Source organism: Pristiophorus japonicus, chromosome 23 (assembly GCF_044704955.1).
Source record: "Pristiophorus japonicus isolate sPriJap1 chromosome 23, sPriJap1.hap1, whole genome shotgun sequence".
NCBI classification, from domain to species: Eukaryota; Metazoa; Chordata; class Chondrichthyes; family Pristiophoridae; genus Pristiophorus; species Pristiophorus japonicus.
This window is the reverse complement of record NC_091999.1, coordinates 15,550,263-15,566,759: the sequence shown is the minus strand read 5'-3', so window position 1 is coordinate 15,566,759 and position 16,497 is coordinate 15,550,263. Positions and strand designations below refer to the sequence as shown.

The window sequence follows — 16,497 nt, the reverse complement described above, 5'->3', positions numbered from 1 at the left end:
TGCTGAACCTGCCCTGGGATTGTTTCGGACAGTACAGAGGGAGCTTCACTCTGTATATAACCCTTGCAGAATCTGTCCCACTCCTGCTCCGATTTCTCATGGTCTTATCTACCCAGCATGCCCCGCGGGGGAAAATGTGCCGCACCCAGACTGCAGGAGCTCAGTGCGCAGGCGCGGGCCGTGGCTGTGTTTGGAGCATGCGCGGTGCGTGTAATGGCGGAGAAGGCATGTTTTGGACAGGCTCCGCAGAATTCTCTTTTTCAGCGGGACGGAGCGGGGTAAGGGACCAGCGGGGATGTGGGGAGTCTTCATAACCAACGCGTGCCCGCCACAAGCCCGGAATAACAACCGGAATATCGGCGGTTGCAGCTTTGGGGCTTTCTCCCGGTCACAGGCCCAGGCTAACGGCGGCCATATTCGAGCAGGTTCAGTGCTCCGCCATCTTGATTCAGTGTGTAGCACAGCGCATGCGCGGCCATCTTGCTGCAGGTACAAAGTGAATGATGTCAGTGTGTAGAACTGAACCCAGCCAGAGTCAGTATCTTCAGGGGAGAGGAACCAGTGAGTGTAGAACTGAACCCAGCCAGAGTCAGTACCTTCAGGGGAGGGGAACCAGTGAGTGTAGAACTGAACCCAGCCAGAGTCAGTACCTTCAGGGGAGGGGAACCTGTGAGTGTAGAACTGAACCCAGCCAGAGTCAGTACCTTCAGGGGAGGGGAACCAGTGAGTGTAGAACTGAACCCAGCCAGAGTCAGTACCTTCAGGGGAGGGGAACCAGTGAGTGTAGAACTGAACCCAGCCAGAGTCAGTACCTTCAGGGGAGGGGAACCAGTGAGTGTAGAACTGAACCCAGCCAGAGTCAGTACCTTCAGGGGAGGGGAACCAGTGAGTGCAGAACTGAACCCAGCCAGAGTCAGTACCTTCAGGGGAGGGGAACCAGTGAGTGTAGGACTGAACCCAGCCAGAGTCAGTACCTTCAGGGGAGGGGACCAGTGAGTGTAGAACTGAACCCAGCCAGAGTCAGTACCTTCAGGGGAGGGGACCAGTGAGTGTTGAACTGAACCCAGCCAGAGTCAGCACCTTCAGGGACCAGTGATTGATTGGTGCCGCGGCCCTGCCCCCCGCCACTGATTGGCGCGGAGCAGCGCGCTGGGTGGGCTGGTTCCCCGCGCCGCCTCGCCATTGGTTGCGGGCTGAGTGTTGTGGGCGGGCGGTTGGGTGGTTTGTTGGTGGGCTCCGCTCGCAGCCTTTGAGCTCGGGCCCAGGTGAGGTGGGGCAGAGTTGTGCGCGGGGCCAGCCTATTGTGGGAGATTAGCTGCGGACTGACGACGTTTTTGCCTCCCCCGCGGAGGATGGGTGAGCAGCCCGGGCAGTGCGCCCAGCCTCCCTGAGGACTCACATACTCACGGACACGCGCTGGCGGTGAGATTTGGTCGGCTGGTGGCGGCTGCAGGGAACCTTCGGGCAGGGACGGGCCTTGGTTATTGTCGGGGGTTGCCGGGAGTTCGGCCGCCATCTTAGGGAAGCACGGGTCCGCCCGCCACGGGGAGCGGGGAGCAACAGGGGCGGGGCTTCCTCGACGTCACAATACTTTCCATTGTCCCGCTGCAGGGCAGGGAGCATGCGCGGTGTCCATCTTAATGCAGGGAGCAGGTGCAGGATGGGGACCAGTGACATGAATACATGAGAACATCAGAAATAGGAGATGAGTCGGCCTTTTGGCCCCTCGAGCCTGCCGCCATTCAATAAGATGATGGCTGCAGCATCTGGGGTGGTTCTCCTTGGAGCAGTGAAACTCTTTTTGAGTTTATCTGTGAACATAAAAAGACATTAAACCGTGCCACCCGCCCTGGATGACACAGCAGACATTTACAAGGCCCCTTTTTTTTGGGGGGCGCTAAAATCAAATTTTTTCCAGTGCCCCCTATCAAAGGGGAGGGGGACACTAAAAGCACCGGCAATTAAAACAAATTAAACTTTAAAACGTAAAATCAAATAAAAATTTGGTTGCCGGGCGTGATGATGCACTCCAGTCCTTGGAGCAGTGAAACTCTTTTAGAGTCTACCTGCAAAACATAAACATTAAACTGTGCCACCCGACCTGGGTGACACACCAGACATTTACAAGGCCCTTTTTCCTTTTTTTGGTGTTTTTTTTTTTTTTTTTTTTGGGCACTAAAATCACAATTTTTCCCCAGTGCCCCCTATAAAAGGGAAGGGGACACTAAAAGCACCGGCAATTAAAACAAATTAACTTTAAAACGTAAAATCAAATTAAAATTTGGTTGCCGGGCGTGATGATGCACTCCAGTCCTTGGAGCAGTGAAACTCTTTTAGAGTCTACCTGCAAAACATAAACATTAAACTGTGCCACCCGACCTGGGTGACACACCAGACATTTACAAGGCCCTTTTTTTTCCCCCCTTTTTTGTTTTTTTTTGTGTTTTTTCTTTTTTTTTTTGTTTTTTTTTTTGGGCACTAAAATCACAATTTTTCCCCAGTGCCCCCTATAAAAGGAGAGGGGGACACTAAAAGCACCGGCAATTAAAACAAATTAAACTTTAAAACGTAAAATCAAATTAAAATTTGGTTGCCGGGCGTGATGATGCACTCCAGTCCCTCCGGTGCCCACCTCTCGCGGAAGGCCGCGAGCGTACCGGTGGACACCGCGTGCTCCATCTCCAAGGACACCCTGGACCGGATGTAAGAGCGGAAGAGAGGCAGGCAGTCAGGTTGAACGACCCCCTCGACCGCCCGCTGCCTGGACCGGCTGATGGCACCCTTGGCCGTGCCCAGGAGCAGTCCTACGAGGAGGCCTTCGGACCTACCCGTCCTTGGAGCAGTGAAAATGCAGGGCAGGTTTAACAGGTGCTCACAATCAGGAAGGCTTTCGATTGAGTCAGGGAACAGAGTGGTTCTGCTCACACAATCAGAATGGTTACAGCACGGAAGGCCATTCGGCCCGTCGAACCCTTGCCTCCTCCCCTCCCTTTCCCCCGGCCCTGCAAATGTTTTTTTTTCCGATACTTATCCAACTTCCTTTTTTTTTGAATGCTGTGATTGAGTCTGCCTCCATCACCCTTTCAGGCCGTGCATTCTGGATCCTAACCACTCTGCGTAAAATAGATTTTTCTGATGTCACCTTTGGTTCTCTACCAGTGGGAACAGTTTCTCTCTATCTACTCTGTCTGTACCCCTCATGATTTTGAACACTTCTATCAATTCTCCTCTCAACCTTCTCTGCTCCAAGGAGAACAACCCCAGCTTCTCCAGTCAATCCACGGAACAGAATCTCATCTCATGAATCATTCTTGTCAATCTTTTCTGCACCCTCTCTAAGGCCATCACATCCTAATCTGCGGTGCCCAGAATTGGACACAATGCTCTAGTTGAGGCTGAACCAATGTTTTATAAAGGTTCATCATAACTTCCTTGCTTTTGTACTCTGTGATGCCCAGCTTTTTTAACTGCTTTCTCAACCTGTCCTGTCACTTCAGCGATTTGTCCACATATACCCGCAGGTCTCACTGTTCATGCACCCCCTTTAGGATTGTACCCTTTAGTTTATATTGCCTCTCCTCGTTCATTTAATCATGCTTTTCTAATTTTATTTCTTAACTCAGATTCACGGCCTCATTTTATTTCTTCCTCCGAGCCCCTCAACTTAATGTGGCAATGTAATGTTGGTGAGTTGTGATTGATTGCCCTGGGAACCAACAGGAAGAGAGGTCAGAGGCCGGAGGGCCCAGGGAGCAGCGTGTTCTGCAGCCAATCGTGGTGCTTGAGGGGTGGATCCTGAGTCGGCCTATCAGGTGAGTCTGTGTGAATCCCTGTTAAACAATTCATCTTTTAAAAGTTAAATCGAGATTTATTTTGTCAACAAAACAGTTTAACATGTCAGTATTTTATTTCTATTTATGAGTTCCTATTCTGAGTTTCAGACACTTCAGTGCCAAGTGGACCAGCTGTTTAAAGGAAATTCCTTTCCCTCTTTCCACGTCGCTCTTAGTTAAAGGGACAGAGATTGATTTCCCCGTGTTATGCATCTTTAGCAGTTAAAGTAACATCCTTCCTGTTGATAGTGTGTTACATTCTGTGCTGGGCGAGATGGCTGGTGGCATCAGCCTTTAAAATACACATTCTCTTGTTCAAATCTCTCCAGGGTCTCGCCCTTCCCTATCTCTGTAACCTCCTCCAGCCCACCAACCCTCTTAATAGTTTGTTTTCTTTGGAACAGAGGAGGCTGAGGGGAGAGCTTAATGAGGTGTATAAAATTATGAGGGGCCGAGATAGAGTGGAAAGGAAGGACCTATTTCCCTTCGCAGAGGGGTCAGCAACCAGCATAACTTTTTAGCCAGTACGTAGCAAGCCCAACAAGAGAGGGGGAAATTCTGGATTTTGTATTAGGGACTGAAGCTGGGCAGGTGGAAGGGGTATCGATGGGACAGCATTGTGGTGCGAGTGATCATAATTCAGTTAGATTTCGGGTAGTTATGGAAAAGGACAAAGATAGACCAGGAATCAATTGGGGAAAAGCCAATTTTACTAAGCTGATATGTGATTTAGCCAAAGTGGACTGGAAACAGCTACTTGAAATGGTGAGAGATTGGGAAATGTTGGTGTTTAGAGGGACCTTGGTATCCTTGTACACGAATCACTGAAAGTTAATATGCAGGTACAGCAAGCAATGAAGAAAGCAAATGGTATGTTGCCGTTTATTACAAGAGGATTTGAGGATAAGAGTAAACATAAGAACATAAGAAATAGGAACAGGTGTAGGCCGTACGGCCCCTCGAGCCTGCTCCGCCATTCAATAAGATCATGGCTGATCTGATCATGGACTCAGCTCCACTTACCCGCCCACTCCCCATAACCCCTTATTCCCTTATCCTTTAAGAAACTGTCTATTTCTGTCTTAAATTTATTTCATGTCCCAGCTTCCACAGCTCTCTGATGCAGCGAGTTCCACAGATTTACAACCCTCAAAGAAATTCCTCCTCATCTCTGCTTTAAATGGGTGGCCCCTTATTCTAAGATCATGCCCTCTAGTTCGAGTCTCCCCCATCAGTGGAAACATCCTCTCTGCATCCACCTTGTCGAGTACCCTCATAATCTTATACATTTCGATAAGATCACCTCTCATTCTTCTGAATTCCAATGAGTAGAGGCCCAAACTACTCAACCTTTCCTCATAAGTCAACCCCCTCATCCCCAGAATCAACCTAGTGAACCTTCTCTGAACGGGCTCCGAAGCAAGTAAATCCTTTCGTAAATAGGGAAACCAAAACTGCATGCAGTATTCCAGGTGTGGCCTCACTAATACCTTATATAGCTGTAGCAAGACTTCCCTGCTTTTATACTTCATCCCCTTTGCAATAAAGGCCAAAATACCATTGGACTTTCTGATCACTTGCTGTACCTGCATACTATCATTTTGTGCTTCATACACAAGTGACCCCAGGTCCCACTGTACTGCAGCATTTTGTAATCTTTCCATTTAAATAATAACTTGCTCCTCGACATCTTACTGCAATTATATAGGACCCTGGTGAGACTACACCTGGAGTATTGTGTACAGTTTGGCTGCTTACCTAAGGAAGGATGTACTTACCATTGAGGATGGTAACGAAGGTTCACCAGACTGATTCCTGGGATGGGGGGATTGTCCTGTGAAGAGAGATTGAGTAGACCAGGCCTATATTCTCTACAGTTTAGAAGAATGAGAGGTGATCTCATTGAAACATAGAAAATTCTTACAGGGTTTGACAGTGTAGCTCAGGGGTGTCAAACATACGGCCTGTGGGCAGGACACGGTCCCACAAGCCCCTTCCTCCGCCCGCCATGTGTTTTAATTTATATGATCCCTTCCCCCCCCCCCGATCTTTCGCTTACTGACTGGAACACAACCTGAATTTGTCGGCCGTCACGGAACAGGAGGAGGGCGGCGGAGGCACGGGGAAGGTCAGTCGGTGTCCACTTGGAGCAATTCTGGGACAACGAGGGCACTCACACGGACTGTCAATGGGAGATAAGCTTTGAGTGAGGCAGTAAGTAGATAAATACCAAGAGAGAGGGGGAGGAGTGTCGCTGGAACTCCAGGTGATGTAACAGATGATGGGGGTTAGTTCAGGGTAGGTAGTGAGGGAGTTGTGTTCCTGCACTTCTCCCCCCTCCTCGGCCCCAGCGAGGCGCTGATTTTAAATTCTCAGCCTCGTGTTCAAATCCCTCAATGGCCCCGCCCCTTCCGATCTCTGTAACCTCCTCCAGCCCCTCCCTATCTCTAACATCCTCTGGACCATATACCCCTCCCTATCTCTGTAACCTCCTCCAGCCCCTCCCTATCTCTGTAACATCCTCCGGACCCTATACCCCTCCCTATCTCTGTAACCTCCTCCAGCCCCGACAACCCTCCCTATCTCTGTAACCTCCTCCAGCCCCGACACCCCCTCCCTATCTCTGTAACCTCCTTAGCCCTACAACCCTCCCTATCTCTGTAAGCTCCTCCAGCCCTGCACCCCTCCCTATCTCTCTAAACCTCCTCCAGCACCGACACTTCTCATATCTCTCTAAACCTCCTCCAGCGTCAAAGCCCCAGCCCTACATCCCTCCCTATCTCTGTAACCCCATCCAGCCCCTATACACCTCCCTATCTCTGTAACCTCCTCCAGACCCTACACCCCTCGCTATCTCTGCAATCTCCTCCAGCCCTACACCCCTCCCCATCTGTAACCTCCTCCAGTGTAACACACCTCCACATCTCTCTAATCTCCTCCAGCCCCTACACCCGTCCCTATCGCTGTAACCTTCAGCACCTGCACAGCTCCCTATCTCTGTAACCTCCTCCAGCACTAGACCTCTCTCTATCTCTGTAAGCAACTCCAGCCCCTAAACCCCTCCCTATGTCTATAACCTCCTTCAGCCCTAAATCCCTCCCTACCTCTAATCTCCTCCAGGCCCAACACCCCTCCCTATCTCCGTAACCACCTCCAGTTCCTACAAACCTCCCTATCTCTGTAACCTCCAGCCCCTACACCCCGACTTATCTCTGTAACCTTCTCTAGCCCTACAGCCCTCCGTATCTTTGGAACCTCCTTCAGCCCCTGCAACCCTCCCTATTTCTGTTGTCTCCTCCAGCCCCTATACCCCTCCCTTTATCTGTAATGTCCTCCAGCATTACAAGCCTCTCCCTCTATATCCTCCTCCAGCCCCTACACCCCTCCCTATCTCTGTAACCTCCTCCAGGCGCTACACCTTCGCTATCTCTATAACCTCCTGCCATACACCCCTCCCGATCTCTGCAATGTCCTCCAGCCCCGACAGCCCTCCATATCTCTGCAACCTCCAGTCTCTACACCACTCGCTATCTCTAACCTCCACCAGACCCTACACCTCTCCCTTTGTAACCTTCTCCAGCCCTTACACCCCTCTCTTTCTCTGTAATCCCCTCCAGCGCCTACACCCCTCCATCTCTCTGTAACCACCTCCAGTTCCTACAACCCTCCCTATCTCTGTAGTCTCCTCCAGCCCCTATATCCCTCCCTATCTTTGTAACCCCCTCCAGCCCTACACCCCTCCCTCTCTCTGTACCCTCCTCCAGCACCTACAACCCTACCTATCTCTAACCTCCTCCAGCTCTACACCCCTCCCTCTCTCTGTAACCTCCTCCAGCCCTACATCCCTCCCTCTCTCTCTAACTTCCTCCAGCCCCTACAACCCTCCCTATCTCTAACGTCCTCCGGTCTCTACACTCGTCCTGAACTCTCTAACCTCCTCCAGTCCTAAACCCCTCTCTATCTCTGTAATGTCCTCCAGCCCCTACACCCCTCCCTATCTCTGTAACCTCCTCCAACCCTACACTCCTCCTTATCTCTAACCTCCTCCAGCCCGAAACCCCTCCTTATCTCTGTAACCTCGTCCAGCCACTACACCCATCCCTAACTCCGTAACAACCTGTAGCCCTGCAACCCTCGTTCTCTCTCTAACCTCCTCCAGCCCGTTTTCCACTCCCTATATCTGTAACCTCCTCCAACCCTACACCCCTCCTTATCTCTGTAACCTCCTCCAGCCCCTACACCCCTCCCCATCTCTGTAACCTCCTTCAGCACTACACCTCTTCCTATCCGTGTAACCTCCTCAAGCCCCTACACCACTCCCAATCTCTGCAACCACCTCCAGCCCCGACAACCCTCCCTATCCTTGTAACAACCTCCAGCCCCTACAACCCTCCCTATCTCTGTAAGCTCTTCCAGCCCTACACTCCTCCATATCTCTCTAACCTCCTCCCGCCCTACATTCCTCCATATCTCTCTAACCTCCTCCCGCCCTACACTCCTCCATATCTCTCTAACCTCCTCCAGCCCCGACACCCCTCCCTATGTCTGTAACCTCCTCCAGCCCCTACACCCATCCCTATCTCTGTAAACTCCTCCAGCCCCTACACCCCTCCATATCTCTGCAACCTCCTTCAGCACCTGCTTATTTCCGTAACCTCCTCCAACCCTACACCCCTCCTTATCTCGAACCTCCTCCAGCCCTGACCCCTTTCCTATCTCTAATTTCCTCCAGCCCCTACACCCTTCCCTTTCTCTGTAACCTCCCTCCTGCCCCTACACCCCTCCCTTTCTCTGTAACCTCCCTCCTGCCCCTACATCCCTCCCTATCTCTGTAACCTCCTCCAGACCGATACCTGTCACGATCTCTAACCTCCTCCAGCCCCTACACCCCTCCCTATCTCCGTAACCACCTCCAGCCCGACAACCCTCCCTTTCTCTGTAACCTCCTCGAGCCCCTACACCCCTCCCAATCTCTGCAACCTCCTCCAGCCCCTACACCCCTCCCGATATCTGTAACATCCTCCAGCCCCTACACCCCTCCCAATCTCTAACCTCCTCCATCCCCTTCATTCCTCCCTATCTCTAACCTCGTCCAGCCCCAGAACCCCTCCCTATCTCTGTAACTTCGTCCAGCTCCTACACCCCTGCCTCTCTCTCTAACCTACAGCCCCTACTCCCCTCCCTATCTCCATAACCACCTCCAATACCAGAACCTTCCCTATCTCTGCAATCTCCTCCAGCCCCTTCCTATCTCTGTAACCTCATCCAGCACTGCACACCTCCCTATCTCCGTAACCAGCTGCAGCCCTACAACCCTCCCGATATCTGTAACCTCCTCCAGACCCTACAAACATCTCTATCTCTAACCTCCTCCAGCCCTTACACTCATCTGATCTCTCAAAGCTTCTCCAGCCCTAAACCACTCCCTATCTCTGTAACCTCCAGCCCCTACATCCCTCCCTATCTCTGTAATCTACTCCAGCCCTAAACCCCGCCCTATCTCTAACCTCCTGCAGGTCCTACACCTCTCCCTATCTCTGTAACCCTCTCCAGCATTACAATCCTCCCCCTCTGTAACCTCCTCCAGCTTTTACACCCTCCCTATCCCTCTAACCTCCTCCAGCACCTACACACCTCCGTATCTCTGACCTTCCCCTTCCCACTGCCCCCCCTTTACAGTTGAGCCACCCATGATGCCTTGGACTTGGCTCTGGCTGTACTCCCTGAGGAACCACCAGTACAGAGAGTGAGATGCACTGAGAGGTGTCCTGCACTACCTGCCTGGTCCTCCATGCCTGTCTGGGCAGTCACCCATTCCCTCTCTGCCTGCACACTCTTATGCTGCGAGGTGACGACCCCCTGAAAGGTGCTATCCACGTAGCTCTCAGCCTCGCGGATGAAGTAACACTCGCTGCTGCTCAAGCTCTGAAATCCCATGCTCAAGCATACCTACCCCAGCAGAAGTGTTTACCCCACTCCCAGTATATGCCTTCCCCAGCCGAAGTGCCTTACCCCAGTCCCAGTATATGCCTCCCCCAGCCGAAGTGCCTTACCCCAGTCCTGTTTCTCAGCACCACCTGCATGGAATGGTTCGGGTTTAGAGGGGGCGGGGCTTGTCGCCTGTCCATCAGAAAAGTGCAGAACAAATAGTTCCCTGCGTTAATAAACCCCGGGGGGGTCACGCAGCCCGAGCGCGGGCCCAGGCTCGAGAGACAACACTCCGCACCATCCGTTACACACACACCCGGGCTCGGTCCGTTACACACACACACCCGGGCTCGGTCCCAGGCCTCGAATCACAGCCCGCAGGCCCCGTGTTTGCACCACCGGTTCCAGCCCGGGCACACGCTATTGGGCCAGCCTGGGCTCACGCTATTAGGCAGCACAAAAGACCCAGGGTCCGGCGAAACACAAACGGAGACCGGGTCCGGCGTAACACAAACGGAGACCGGGTCCGGCGTAACACAAACGGAGACAAGGCCTAGTTTTACACTATAAACAAGTATTTAATAATTGAAACAGCGTTTTTGCAATAATAACAAAGTGTGATACTATCATCTCTAACAGAAGCCTTTAACACTTTAACAATACCAGAAACATACTCTATATAGAATACAACAGAGACACGATTTACAGTTATAATAATAGAGGTGTGCACTAGAACTGGAACTACAGGGGCAGGTTATTTTCAGGTCTAATGTAACAATTCCAGAGACAGGGTCTGGAGTAATAACAGCAAATGCATGGCCCACTTTGAGAGTAACAAAGACAGTGTTTGATCCAATAATAACAGAGGCAGATTCTCGTGTAATACTGAACACAATGCTGGATCGAGTGTGATGGTCACACAGGCAGTGTCCAGTGCAACAAAACAAAGATTGGGTCTCCTCTAATAGTGTGTGCAAGTCGGGGCCTATTGCTATAACCTCATTCACCCATCCCCCTGTGCTCACTGACCTACATTGGCTCCTGGTTAAGCAACGCCTCGATTTTAAAATTCTAATCTTTGTTTTCAAACTCTCCATGGCCTCGCCCCTCCCTATCTCTAACCTTTTATGTGGCACATTGTCAAATGCCTTCTGGAAATTCAAATACACCACATCCACTGGTTCCCCTTTATCCACCCTGTTCGTTACATCCCCAAATAACTCCAGCAAATTTGTCAAACATGACTTCCGCTTCATAAATCCATGCTGACTCTGCCTGACTGAATTTTGCTTTTCCAAATGTCCTGCAACTGCTATTTTAATAATGGACTCCAACATTTTCCTAACCACAGATGTTTATGCTAACTGGTCTATAGTTTCCTGCTTTTTGTCTGCCTTCTTTTTTAAAAAGGGGCGTTACATTTGCAATTTTCCAATTTGATGGGACCTCCCCAGAATCCAGGGAATTTTGGTAAATTACAACCAATGCATCCACAATCCCCGCCGCTACTTCTCTTAAGACCCTAGGATGTAATCCATCAGGTCCAGGGGATTTATCTGCCTTCAGTCCCATTATCTTACTGAGTACCACCACCTTAGTGATTGTAATTGTGTTAAGTTCCTCCCCCACCCTATAGCCCCTTGACTATCCACTATCGGAATATTGTTAGTTTCCTCTATCCATGTCATTGGTCCCGATATGGAACACAACCTCCGGCTGATCACCCTCTCTCCCCAGAATGCCCTGCAGCTGCTCGGTGACATCCTTGACTCTGGCACCAGGGAGGCAACATACCATCCTGGAGTCACGTCTGCGGCCGCAGAAACACCTGTCTGCTCCCTGACTATTGTATCCCCTATTACCAGTGCTCTTCCATTCTTCTTCCTCCCCCACCCCCGTGCAGCTGAGACACCCGTGGTGCCGTGGACTTGGTTCTGGCTGCACTCCCCAGAGCCACCATCGTCTTCACTGGTACTCAGAACAGAGAACCAGTTGGAGAGCGAGATGGACTCAGGGGACTCCTGCACTACCTGCTTAGTCCTCCTCTTCTGTCCAGGAGTCACCCAATCCCTATCTGCCTGCACATTCTTAAGCTGCGGGGTGACCACCTCGAGAAACGTGATATCCCCTCCCACTATTCGCGGACCGCCCCTCCCCCTCCTCGCGCACCGCCTCATCGCGCACCGCCCCTCCCCCTCCACGCGCAGCGCCCCTTCCTCCCCGGACCGCCCCTCCTCCTCCTCCTCCTCCCCCCCCCCCCCCCCCTCCTCCTCCTCCTCCTCCCCACAGACAGACCCTTCGCGCCCCCCCCGGACCCTCGCGCCCCCCCCCCCCCCCCCGGATCCTCGCGCCCCCCCACCAGCCCGACGGCCCCGACTTAATGAAAGTCTGTCGGCCGATGAGACGCTGTTAAGGTGCCGGTGAGCTGCTGGATTGTTCTGCATTTTGCCTGAACAGAAAATAACTGAACATTTATCCCAGTTTAACCTTTGCTATTATGAAATGTTTGTGTAGTTTAATGTGGCTCATGTCGGCTGTAATTGTGTAGAAAGGGGATGTGTGAAGTGATGGTGTTTGTATGGAGATATGAAACAAGGAAACGGTATCTGTGTGTGACAGTGACACAGCCCTGTGGTCACAGGCAGAACCATGCACCGATATCCTTGTGGTTATGGTTTGAGCAGGGTCAGATCTGGAATGTAGCAAACCAGTTCAGTATAAATATCGCCAGTGTATCCGCAGCTTGTTAGACACACCTGAGGAGAGGAGCCCTGGGAACCCACTCCATTATCCCTGTTCTCCGGATCCGGTAACTATACTGTCTGTATGTTTGCAGTGCTGTTAATAACGTCAGTAAAAGTCAGTCTGGTGTTCTGAGCTTGATTATCCGGTGTTTGAAACCACCACAGTCAATATTTAGAGTCAACAGGATGAACTAGTGATTACATCACGACCCAATACTCCAGCTCTATATTCACAGGAGAAAGTTGGTCATCCAACTCCTCGAGTGGGCAGAATAGAGAAAGATACTGACTCTCAGAACATCTCAAATCTGTTGTAAATATCGTTCAAATCCTGACCAGTTAAAATTGTCAGTTTCCATTACAGTGAAGGCAATTCAAGACACAAGAGGGGCCGGGAGTAGGGGTGAAGGAGGGGGCCCAGGGGTAAAGGATTTGGGGAGGAGATAGAATGTAGGAAATGCAGCAGCCAATTTGTGCACAGCAGGATCCCACAAACAGCCATGTAATGATGACAAGACAATCCGTTCTCAGTGATGTAAGTTGAGGGATACACATTACCCAGGACACCGGGGTGAACTCCGCCTGTTCTTCCTCTGAATCGTGGCCGTGGGATCTTTTACATCCAACTTAAAATCTAGACAGGGCATCGGTTTAATGTCTCATCTGAAAGACGGCACCTCTGACAGTGCAGCACTCCCTCTGTACTGACACCTGGAGTCTGGGCCTAGATGATGTGCTCGGGCTCTGGATTGGGAATTGAACCCTCACTCGGCCGAGAGTGTTACCACTGAGCCAAGGCTGACAGGGTCTGTTCCCTGTTCCCGTTACACTAGACCGTGCCGGTGTTATTACACTGACCCACACATTCATACTGCAGTGGGCCTTGACTCTCTTATCAGACATTCGGCAAAGCATTTGTTACAACAAGAAAACAACCAGAACTTACATTAATATAGCGCCTTTAATGCAATGAAACATCTCACGGCGCTTAACACGATCGATATCAATAAGAAAACATTTTTGACACAGAGCCACAGAGAAAGATATCAGGACAAATTCCCAAAAGGTTGATCGAAGAGGTAGTTTTTAAAAAGAACCTTGAAAGAGGAGGTGGAGGTTTAGGGGGGAATTCCAGAGCTTAGAGCTTCGACAGCTGAAGACACGGCCACCAATGGTGGGGCGATTAAAATCAGGGATGGGCAAGGACCGATTTGGAGGAGTACAGGAAACTCGGAGGGTGGTGGGTCTGTAAGAGATTAGAGATAGGGAGGGGCGAGGCCATGGAGAGTTTTGAAACCAAAGATTAGAATTTTAAAATCGAGGCGTTGCTTAACCAGGAGCCAATGTAGGTCAGTGAGCACAGGGGGATGGGTGAATGAGGTTATAGCAATAGGCCCTGACTTGCACACACTATTAGAGGAGACCCAATCTTTGTTTTGTTGCACTAGACACTGCCTGTGTGATCATCACACTCGAGCCAGCATTGTGTTCAGTATTACACTAGAGTCTGCCTCTGTTATTATTGGATCAAACACTGTCTTTGTTACTCTCACAGTGGGCCATGCATTTGCTGTTATTACTCCAGACCCTGTCTCTGGAATTGTTACATTAGACCTGAAAATAACCTGCCCCTGTAGTTCCAGTTCTAGTGCACACCTCTATTATTATAACTGTAGATTGTATCTCTTGTATTCTATAGAGAATGTTTCTGGTATTGTTAAAGTGTTGAAGGCTTCTGTTAGTGTGACACTATCACCTCTTTCAATTATTATTGCCAAAAAGTTCTTTCAATATTAAAGATTTGTTTCTAGTGTAAAACTAGGCCTTGTGTCAGTTATTAGTGCACCAGACCCTGTCTCTGTTTATATTACACTGGACCCTGTCTCTGTTTATATTACACTGGACCCTGTCTCTGTTTATATTACACTGGACCCTCTCTCTCTTTATATTACACTGGACCCTGTCTCTGTTTATATTACACTAGACCCTGTCTCTCTTTATATTCCACTAGACCCTGTCTCTGTTTATATTACACTAGACCATGTCTCGGTTTATATTACACTAGACCCTGTCTTGGTTTATACTGGGTCTTTTGTGCTGGCCCAATAGGGTGTGCTGGGCCTGGAACCGCAGGGTGAACACTGGGCCTGTGGGCTGTGATTCGTGGCCTGGGTGTGTGTGAAGCAGATAGTGCCCGAGTGTTGTCACTCGGGCCTGGGTCTGCACTCGGGCTGAGTAACCCCCCGCCCCCCCGGGGTTTATTAACCCAAGGGAACTATTGGTTCTGCACTTTGTGACTGACAGGTGATAAGCTCCGCCCACTGTCTAGCCCCCCCTTCCCCCCTGAATCATTCCATGCAGGTGGTGCTGCGAAACAGGACTGGGGGAGGCATGTACTGGGACTGGAGTTAGGCACTTCAGCTGGGGGAGGAATGGACTGGGGCAAGGCACTTCGGCTGGGGGAAATATGCACTGGGACTGGCGTAAGGGACTTCGGCTGGGGGAGGCACTTTGGCTGGGGGAGGCATATATTGGGATTGGGCAAGGCACTTTGGCTGGGGGAGGCATATATTGGGACTGGGCAAGGCACTTTGGCTGGGGGAGGCATATATTGGGACTGGGCAAGGCACTTTGGCTGGGGGAGGCATATATTGGGACTGGGCAAGGCACTTTGGCTGGGGGAGGCACTTTGGCTGGGAGAGTGCATTTAAAGAGATGGAACCCTGTGAGGTGGAGCAAACATTGCAGCGTTTGGGAATGACATGGATTCATTCAGGCCGGGCAGCGGGGATTATTTCAGGGAATAACAGTGGAGTTGTTTTTGTTTAAACAGTTGAAACCCTGTCATTGTGGAACAACCACGCTTCTCGTGCCCTGGTCAAGTACATGTGCAATAAGTGTCGTCATCTGGAGGAGCTCGATCTCCGAGTTTCGGAGCTTGAGCAGCAGCGAGTGTCACTGCATGCGCGAGGCTGAGAGCTACGTGGATAGCACCTTTCAGGGGGTCGTCACCTCGCAGCATAAGAGTGTGCAGGCAGAGAGGGAATGGGTGACTGCCCAGACAGACATGGAGGACCAGGCAGGTAGTGCAGGACACCTCTCAGTGCATCTCACTCTCTGTACTGGTGGTTCCTCAGGGAGTACAGCCAGAGCCAAGTCCAAGGCATCATGGGTGGCTCAACTGTACGGAACGGGGGCAAGGGCAAGGTCAGGTAGGCAATATTGAAAGGGGTTTCAATAGTTACAGGAACAGACAGGCCTTTTTGCGGCCACCGACATAACTCCAGGATGGTCGGTTGTCTTCCTGGTGCCAGGGTCAAGGATATCATTGAGAGGCTGCAGGACATTCTGAGGGGCGAGCGTGAACAGACAGATTCCTGAGGGGCTGGGGACTGTACAAGCCGGATAAGGTCACACCTCAACAGGGCCCCGACCATTGTCCTCCCGGGGGTTTGCTAATGCTGTTGGGGAGGGTTTAAACTTTCTTGGCAGGGGGATGGGAACCCGAGTGTATATTCAGGAGGAAGAGAAGCAAAGCTTGGAAATGGGAGCAGAAAATTCGTAAATGAGTTTGGAAGGCAGAGGAAACAAAGGCTAGAAAATCGACAACAAAGGAGTTTGGCCGTGCTTAATGGGATATACTTCAATGCAAGAAGTCTAGGGGATAAGGCAGATGAGCTGAGGTGTTGTTACAGCAGTGAGGAGGGATGAGATGTTGGAAGGATCATCAAATGAGGCCATATGTGTTGAACTGATAAACAAAAGCGGGGCAATCACAATGTTGGGAGTGTACTATAAACAGTCAGAGGGAGATGGAAAAGCAAATATGGAGGAATGTTTCTGAGAAGTCCAAAACCAATAGGGCAGCAATAGTCAGGGATTTCAACGACCACAGAATCATAGACATTTACAGCACAGAAGGAGGCCATTCGGCCCACTGTGTCTGTACCGGTCGAAAAAGAGCTATCCAGCCTAATCCCACTTTCCAGCTC

The 16,497-nt window shown here is 50.9% G+C and overlaps 1 protein-coding gene across 1 annotated transcript in view; it reads left to right on the top strand.

The window, feature by feature from the left end:
- The first annotated feature begins 214 nt into the window (after positions 1-214).
- The window catches only part of LOC139235310 (zinc finger protein 664-like), a 33,280-nt gene continuing 16,997 nt past the window's right edge, over positions 215-16,497 (top strand). Inside the window, exons 1-2 of the mRNA XM_070866463.1 lie at positions 215-278; positions 3,624-3,812. The gene's annotated coding sequence lies outside the window, so the exon portion shown is untranslated. The remainder of the gene's footprint in view (positions 279-3,623; positions 3,813-16,497) is intronic.